This window comes from Corvus moneduloides, chromosome Z, assembly GCF_009650955.1.
Source record: "Corvus moneduloides isolate bCorMon1 chromosome Z, bCorMon1.pri, whole genome shotgun sequence".
In the NCBI taxonomy this organism is placed as follows: Eukaryota; Metazoa; Chordata; class Aves; order Passeriformes; family Corvidae; genus Corvus; species Corvus moneduloides.
The window spans coordinates 61740102-61748741 of NC_045511.1; positions in this window are offsets into that span (position 1 = coordinate 61740102).

The following is an 8640-nucleotide window of genomic DNA, read 5'->3' on the forward strand; positions in this document are numbered from 1 at the left end:
TATTTATTATAATATTATAAGCATTATAAAACTATTTTTTCATTTAATATTTCATTTCATATCTGCTATCTTGTTTTATTTACTTACAATAGAAAATAGAGCACACTGGTTTTTGTTTAATTTTTTTTTTCCTTTTGCTATTTTCAATATTTCTGAAGGATATGAAGATTAAAAATATGCAAATTATGAATTGGAAAGTGGAAAAACGGTAGCTGAAAAGGGAAGAAAGGGATTTGAACCTACAGTTATATTGAATTTATAGCTGGAAAAGGTCAGACGTTTTAAAAGAAAATTGATTCTAGAAGACTTAAAAGGCTAAAATATTTTCTAAGAAAGCTATAAATTCTTTTAAAAATTCCTAGTCCAAGCTGCCTTTATGTTTTCTTGGCATTGGTAGACCACTTTAATTTTGAACTATTCTCAATAATGTAATGCAAAACTTATTCTCCCTCCTAAAAAATGCAAAAAGTTCCTATATTGCTAAATTTTCCCAAAGGAGAAGAACACAAAATCACAGAATCAGAGTCACAGAATCATTGAGGTTGGAAACTTATTTTGTTCTTTTAGAAAATAAGCATAAAAGGCACAAGACATGCAGTCCTTGGAATTTTGGGAAACACACTAGCAACACAAATATGAGTGAAAGAAGATTGCTGTGTATACAACAGCTTTTGGACTCGAATTCTCATTAACTTATTTATGCTTACATGAAATTAATATTTAGCCACTGTGATTTTGCTCAGTTAGCCCAAAAATATGAATTCTTTAATTGTAGCAGGAAAAGGTCTCTAGATTGCAGTCTTTCATAAGTTTCACAGCGAATCTTGTCCTGGTTTGCTATCATAGAATCAGAGAATCATAGAACCACAAAATCATAAAACTGTTTAGGTTAGAAAAGACATCTGAGATGATTGAGTTCAACCTTTGACCAATCACCATCATGTCAATTACACCCTGGCATTAAGTGCATGTCTGTTCATTTCTTGAACACCTTCACATACTGGGAGTCACCCCCTGTCCTGTTCCAGTTCCAAAGTTCCAAAGTCATGGGTTTTTTCTTTGGTATATTGTTTTCTGGTTCTTGATTTTTATTATTTTGGTGACAAAATCTTCAAAAGGCTTACTTCCCTTTAATTGGAAATTGAATTATCTATCATCTGGTTGTAATTTTTTTTTTTTTTAATCTTAGCAGGAGTTCTGTGTGATATTCAGGCTGCCCTCAGAAACACAGTGGAAAAGACATCTTAAATAGTCTTTGGTTGTGATAGAAGAGGACAGGGAGTTGATCAAAGCACACATAAATGGTTACCTTCACCCCCTCTTGAACTACAGAACTCATCATTTTATCTGTTACTGCAGTTTTTAATGAATTCCTCCCATGGAAAGGAAACGAAATAAACACTTGGTTTTGTGTTCCTTCATCCATTTATCTTCATTAACGGAATTGTAAAATACAGGGAGAGCATAAAGAAGTAGGAACAACTATGGTCTGGCTAAAGTAGTTTTGTGTGCAGTAAAGACATACATGAATTGCTGCAAAATACTGATTGGTGCTTCTTTCTCGAAGCCCTGACTTCCCTAGTATTCTTGGAAATGTTGATCGGGACAAATTGTACCTGTAAACTTCTGGACATTTCCTAAATTAAAACTGGAAAACATAATCAGAAAATGCGTATACTCCAGACTAGGAGAAAGCAAGGGTCTAAAAGGACATAGATTAACATTAACACAGCCTGGCTGTATTGCACAATTAATTTATTCATGTTTTATTATTTTATGTATGTATATCATAGGCTGATTATTAAAGACTGTAAAGTGAACCCTCAAAAACTAATCTTCCAAAGAATCTCTGCTGGAAAATTTAAAAAAAAAATTAAAATATAGCTTATATTGCATTAAATATCCTGGCAATTTTAGAAGAATATCACTTTCACTGGTCACTATTAAATTTTTCTAGGGTTGCATCCAGATTCTTTTCTCATCACCACTTCCAGCATGCTAACTGTATGATTATTTTGTTTGAACTTAGATATTTTTTTTTCCTGAACAAAAAGCACGGATTGTTGGCACTGGTTTTGGTATATTCTGTCACATCAGTTTGTAACTATCTAGATCAGGGGACAAAAGAAACTGGGAATTCTATTGTGGATATTTCTTTTACTAAGGTTTAACTACCTCTTCCATTATTAAAGAAGACTGCAGGTCTTCTGGTCTTTCAGAACTCTTTTGGGAACTCTTACGTAAAACAGAGTTATTTCTGAATATTGAAAGATGTATGTTATTTCCCCACATCTAGTCAAATGACAGGTTTGCACTTGTCCCGTGATCTTCTAACAAGGATAAAGCAATTCCACTATTTGCATCACTCATGGGTATTTGAAAGACATTGTGCAGCTATACACACTTTGTTGTGTAGTTGTAGGAAGAATCACAGACTCAAAGAATTGTAGAATCATAGAATAGGTTGGATTGAAAGAGACCTTAGAAGATCATCCAGTAATCTCCCTGAGCATCCTTTGATGCTCAAAGCCCCATTCAACCTGATCTTGAATTTTTCAATGAAGTTTTCATCCATCAATACACTCAAGTCCTTCTCTGCTCTCAACCCCTTCATCCCCCAGCCTGTACTGATGTTGGGGAGTGCTCTGACTCATCTGCAGGACCTTGCACTTGGCCTTGTTACACTTGATGAGGTTTTATAGGACCACTCCTCAAGATTGTCAAGGTCCCTCTGCATGTCATCTCTTCCCTCATGTCTATCAAACTTTGATGTACTGAGTACTAAAGCTATTTTAAAAAATTGTTTTTCAACAGCGTGAAAGAGGAATTCTGAACTTGCAACAGTACAGATTATCAGAAAATGCAGTGTCATCAGTTAGTACCATATTTTTTAAGGACTTCCAAAATGACAATTACTGTATCTAGCAAGGTATCCTTTTCCAAATAAGATGGCATTTGACTGATGAAGTTAATATTCAAGTACACAGCTATTTAAAAGGCAGGGAGGTGCATGTGGGAACAATGGTCAAGGAGGCTCTGTTCTTTGTCAGTCAGTAGTTTTATTGGCTCAAGATTTCCATGGATGTTTCCTCCAATCGATCATCAGAGATTTACTACAGCAGAACAAAACACAAAACAAAATACACCTATCTGCTTTATAAAGATGACAAGGGCATTCAAAAATGCCCCAATGATTGAGGACATTCCTTACTATGGGACCATAAGGTCAACTTTGTTCACTTAAAATTTTGATGTCATCAAGATTTTCTGTGTCCTTACACCAACAAAACAAAAATCTAGTAGAAATATATGCAAAAACCATGACTTCATGCACTCTTATGTGATAATCTAGTATGCTGAAGCTCACTAGGGATGGAAGTAGGGTTGCTTATTTTGAATGTAAAATTTTCCTGATGTTGTGTCTCTCTTGTTCCCTCTAAATCACCCTACAGTGATAAATCTGGCTGTTTAAGGTGTCTCTTTGGCAGGCTGTCCTTTGATTAGGCAATTTATCTTTAAGATGCCCAAAATAAGATGTTCTCCATGAACAATAGTTGACAGTTAGGTACTTGTACTATGAATGCTATATTGTACTGACTAGGTAATATTCACAGAGAGTGAGATCAGCCAACACAAATGCTCCTTAATAAATGGCCATACTCTGTACCAACAATATATAGCCATTACTATACAGGGGAAAAGATGCTGCAGGATAAGGAAAATATGGACACAATATATTTCATATTAAATAAGATTTATCAAGGTGTTCTTCTGCAAAACATGGTTTGTGTTAGACAACGTGTCCTATGTATATCTAGAGGTTGGAGAAAACAAGATGGATGATGATTATTTTATAAACCATGTGAAACAAGTCGTCTGCAGTTATGTGTGAACAAAAGCAGCTATAATGAAGTGGTCAAGGTTTACGTTAAAGCCATATGAAGTATTAGTTACAAAATTTAAAACATTGACAGACTTAACTGTGTTTTCTCAGATGCCTCAGAAATGTCATATAAAACTTTATACACTAGTGGTGAAGACTTAGTAGTCCTGAATTTCAGCCAATATTTCAAAACACCTTTTGGTAGGAAATTTGATTTTTAGCTTACATCGTTGGCTTTTATTCTAATGTAGATGCTATACAGTTTTCCAGTACAATGCTCCAGTATCTCTGCCCACATCCACTGCTAAAGAGGATCAGCACAGAAAATCTTGGCCAAAAGAAGCAAATAAGTTAGTAAAATCTAAACTTGCCTGGTTGTATAGATAATTGTCCTTGAAATATTGCTAAAGTGAAAATGTCATTTTATAAAACATAATAAAGTTAAAAGTGAATTTTATCCACAGTTTCTCTGGGCAACCTGTTCCAGTGTCTAACAGTTCTAGAAAAAAATTCTTCCCTATAAACAATCTAAATCTAGTCTCTTTCAGTTTAAAACCATTTCCACTTGTGTCACTTTAAGGCCACCTTAAAAAGTCTTTCTCTTTCTTTCTTATAAACCTCTTTTATTGTACTGAAAGGCCATAATCAAGATTCCTTAGAGCCTTCTCTTTCTCAGGCGGAGCAACCTGAAATCTCTCCAACTTTCTTCATAGGAGAAGTGTTCCAGCCCTTTATGTTATTGCATTGGGTGAAGTTTTATGGGACCACTCCTCAAGACTGTCAAGGTCTCTCTCTGCATCATCCCTTCCTTCATGTCTATCAACTGCACTGCTCAGCTTGGTGTCACCTGAAAAATTGCTGAGTGCTCTCAATCCCACTGTCTGTGTCATCAATAAAGACATTGAACAGCCCTGTACTGACCCCTGAGGGACACCATACGTCACTGATCTTCATTTGGACATTGAGCCATTGACTACAGCTCTTTGCATATGGCCAATCCAAATTATTCCTTATGCATCAAATAGTCTGTCCACGGAGCACTTACCTCAATGATTTAGTGACAAGCATGTTGTGTGGGACCGTGTCAAATGCCTTGCAGAAGTCAAGACAGATGACATCAGTTGCTTTTTTCTTATCCACCAATGCAGCCACTCCATTGCTTAGTCAGGCACAATTTGCCCTTTGTGAAGGACATCATGTTGGATATTTCTAATCACTTCCCTTGACAATCCATATGCCTTGACATGTGTTCCAGAAAGATCTTTATCATGATCTGACTGGTCAGAGAGGAGACAATGACTGGTTGGTAATCCCAAGCATCTTTGGTTTTGCCCTTTTTAAAAATGGGAGTAACATTTCCCTTTTTTAGTCATCATGCGTAGTGGCATGACTTTTCAAGTATTGTGAAGAGTGGCTTGACAACTACACCACACAGTTTGCTCAGAACTCTGGGATGCATCTTCTCAGGTCCCATGAATTTATATATGTTCAGTTTCCTCACATGGTCTCAAACCTGATTTTCTCTTACGAAAATGGGACATCATTCTCCCAATCCCTGTCTTGAGGGGCTTGAGAGGAGAGATTACAATGGATTTTAAACCTTTAGGCCTTACGCATTTTTTGCACCAATAATGAATGGGCCGTGAAATATTCACAAAACATTTATGGCAACAGACCAGGTTTCATATTAAAACTGCAGTACCTTTCAGCAGCAACTGTTGGAGGTTTCCAATTTATGTGGAAATACAATGCTGATATATAATGGTTTGATTTTGACCCTGCCTTTCCATTTAACTCTAGGACAAATGGCCTTTTTTTGGAAGCTTGTAGATATTTAGCAATAAATTGTAGGACAGTTTTTAGACTTTAAGAGCTGGTTTTTCAGCAGACCAAGGAAAAAACCTTGAATATGTAAGCTGACTATGATAAACAGACTTTGTTTTATTCCCTGGTGCATTATTTTCAAGTGTTAGCAAAATAGTGAGGTTTTTTTTCTTTTTCAAGACATGTCCACTGTTTGCTATTATCATACCATGTTCTGAAGTTAGAGACTATACATTACAAAAGGTTTGCAAGATGATAATTGTCATTAATTGTCATTTCTCACCAATATTAACTTTGGACTATGAAAATAAAAAGGTCCATTTCCAAAGAAATGCATGTCATATATGAATTTAGTGTTACTTGGAGAACTGGAGTTGTATTTTTTATTAATAAATTGCTGAATACAATAACAGCTGTATTGAGTTTACATGGCAAGGTTTTGATAGTAGAGGGGAGGAATGACAGGGGTGGCTTCTGTGGAAAGTTGCCAGAAACACAGCAAAGGCAATGCTTGCCATCTCCAAGAAGGATCCACCTCTGACCGGTAACAGTAGTAGCATTTCTGGCATAATTTATATGAGAGAAAAAATTGTTATGAGAAAGTAATTGAGGTCAGAGATTTAATGAGTGAGAATATGTGACAGAAACAACTCTGCAGGCACCAATGTCATTTCAGAAGGAGGGGGAGGAGGTGCTACAAGTGCCAAAGCAGAGATTCCCCTGCAGCCCATGGCAAAGACTGTGGTGAGTCAGGCTGGTTCCCTGGAGGGGACCCCAGTCTGTGGGGAAGCAGGTGAATGTGCCCAAAGGAGGCTGTGATACCATGAGAAGTGCGTGCTGGAATAGGCTTCTGGCAGGGGCTGTGACCCTATGGAGAAAGGAGCCCGTTCTAGAGAAGGTTTGCTGACAGGGCTTGCCCTGGGCAGTTCTACAGGAACAGGTTGCTCCAGAGGACCCACACTGGAGAAACCTGCTCCTGTAGAACTGCACTCTGTGAAACGGACCAACACTGGAGTAGTTCATAAGGAACTGCAGACTGTAGGAAGGACTTGCATTGCAGAGTCTGTGGAGGAATGTCTCCTGTGAGAGAGACCTCACTCTGGACCCTCATCCCTGAGGATGGAGTGGCAGAAACAATGTGTGATGAACTAACCACAACCCCATTCCCCATCTGTCTGCACCACTGAGGGGAAGAACAGAATCAGGAATAAAGTTAAGACCAGAAAGAAGGGAGGGGTGGGGGGAAAGTGATTTTAAGTATTATTTTTACTTCTACTCTAATCTGATTTGTTTGATAATAAATTCAATGAATTTCCTCAATTTTGTTCTGTTTAGCCCATGTCAGTAATCAGTCAGTGAGATTTCCCTGTATTTATCCCAGCCCATGAGCCTTTCACTGTATTTTTTCTCCTGTGTCCAATTGAGGACAGGAATGTGAGCATGGCTTTGCTGGTTATGGGGCACCCAGCCAAGGTCAAACCACCACAACAGCTCAAATATCTGAGGTACTGTACTTACATTCTGACTTGTAATTTAATACATGCTGTTATATAAGCATTAGTGTTTTTTCAGTAAAGCATCAGACAGCATGTCATTTAGAATATTATGATATTCAATGATTCTGGTATATTATAATTATGAATATATGGTTCTGCATTTTCTGTAATTCTGGCACAGCATAATCCTTAATATTAATGGAATTAATGTTTATTGTACAGCAATTACTTTAGAAGGAATGCTGAGGTTCATATTGCCTAGCAGCTACATGGCAATATCAAGCAACTAAGCACCTCTATGTGGATCTCCTTGGTACCTACCTCTGGCTTTCCCAATGTGTAGCTGGCACTGCTGCACCAAAGAAAAACCATTAAGCAAAGCTGACAGGAGTCAAGAAAAAAAAAAAAAAAAGGATGATATAGCAGAGAGAATGACCTCCTTGTAAGAACTTGATTCTTTTTAGCATCTTCCTCTAATAATGTGTGTCTCAGATAGCTTGTTGGAGAGCTCTAAATGGTATTGTAAATTGGCATAGTCTTAGAGAGAAAAATTACTCCTTTATCTATGGCCAGACAACATTCTGTATATTAATGCATTTTCATTGTCTTCACTAAGATAAGCTCTACTTTCCAATGTCCATTCTGCATTATTTCAAAATCATCAGATAAAAAAAATACATTCCAAAACATAAAACCTCATATATTTTAAAATTTTGAGCTGATTCACAAAGAGAAAGCAAGACACCTTATAGCAGCAATTACCATTTTGACTACACAGTCTTCCTATTTCTCAGTGTATTTTTCTCACTGAATACTTTAACTTTCTACCCTGAAATTCAAACTGCATCATGCCTTTGGTTCTTAGATCCCAGAGTAATTGTGTGTTTCACTCCCACTTTGGCCTTTGATAGAGGTGTCTTCCAACAGAATCATGCCATTGCTGATCAATTTAGAGAGACTCAGAAGAGAAGACTACAAAAATTTCACAGGACTGGGACCCAGCCTGTAGCACTCACTCCCACAGATGCTGAGAATTCCCACAGGCTTGGCGTTTTTCAAAACTAAATATAAAACATATTTTTATTTAGCTTTCCCCTGATAAGGTATTTTCACTGGAAGATAGGCATACAGCCTTTCTCTCTGACATAGACATTTGTACACTAGCACCTCCTTCCTTCACCTCCCTTCAATTAAAAAATGAAACCATAAAAAAACAACAACAACAAAAAGAAAAAAAAAACAAACAAACCCACCAAAAAAACACCCAAAAAAGCCCCAAAAAACCCAACCAAAACAAGAACAAAAAACCAAAACAAAAAACCCCAGTCCACCCTCCCCCCCACCAAAAAAAAAGAAAAAGGAAAACCAGAAAAGAAAACCAACCCACAACCAAATCCCCACCCCAATTAATTAAGCTACATCTGTCACACGGTAAGA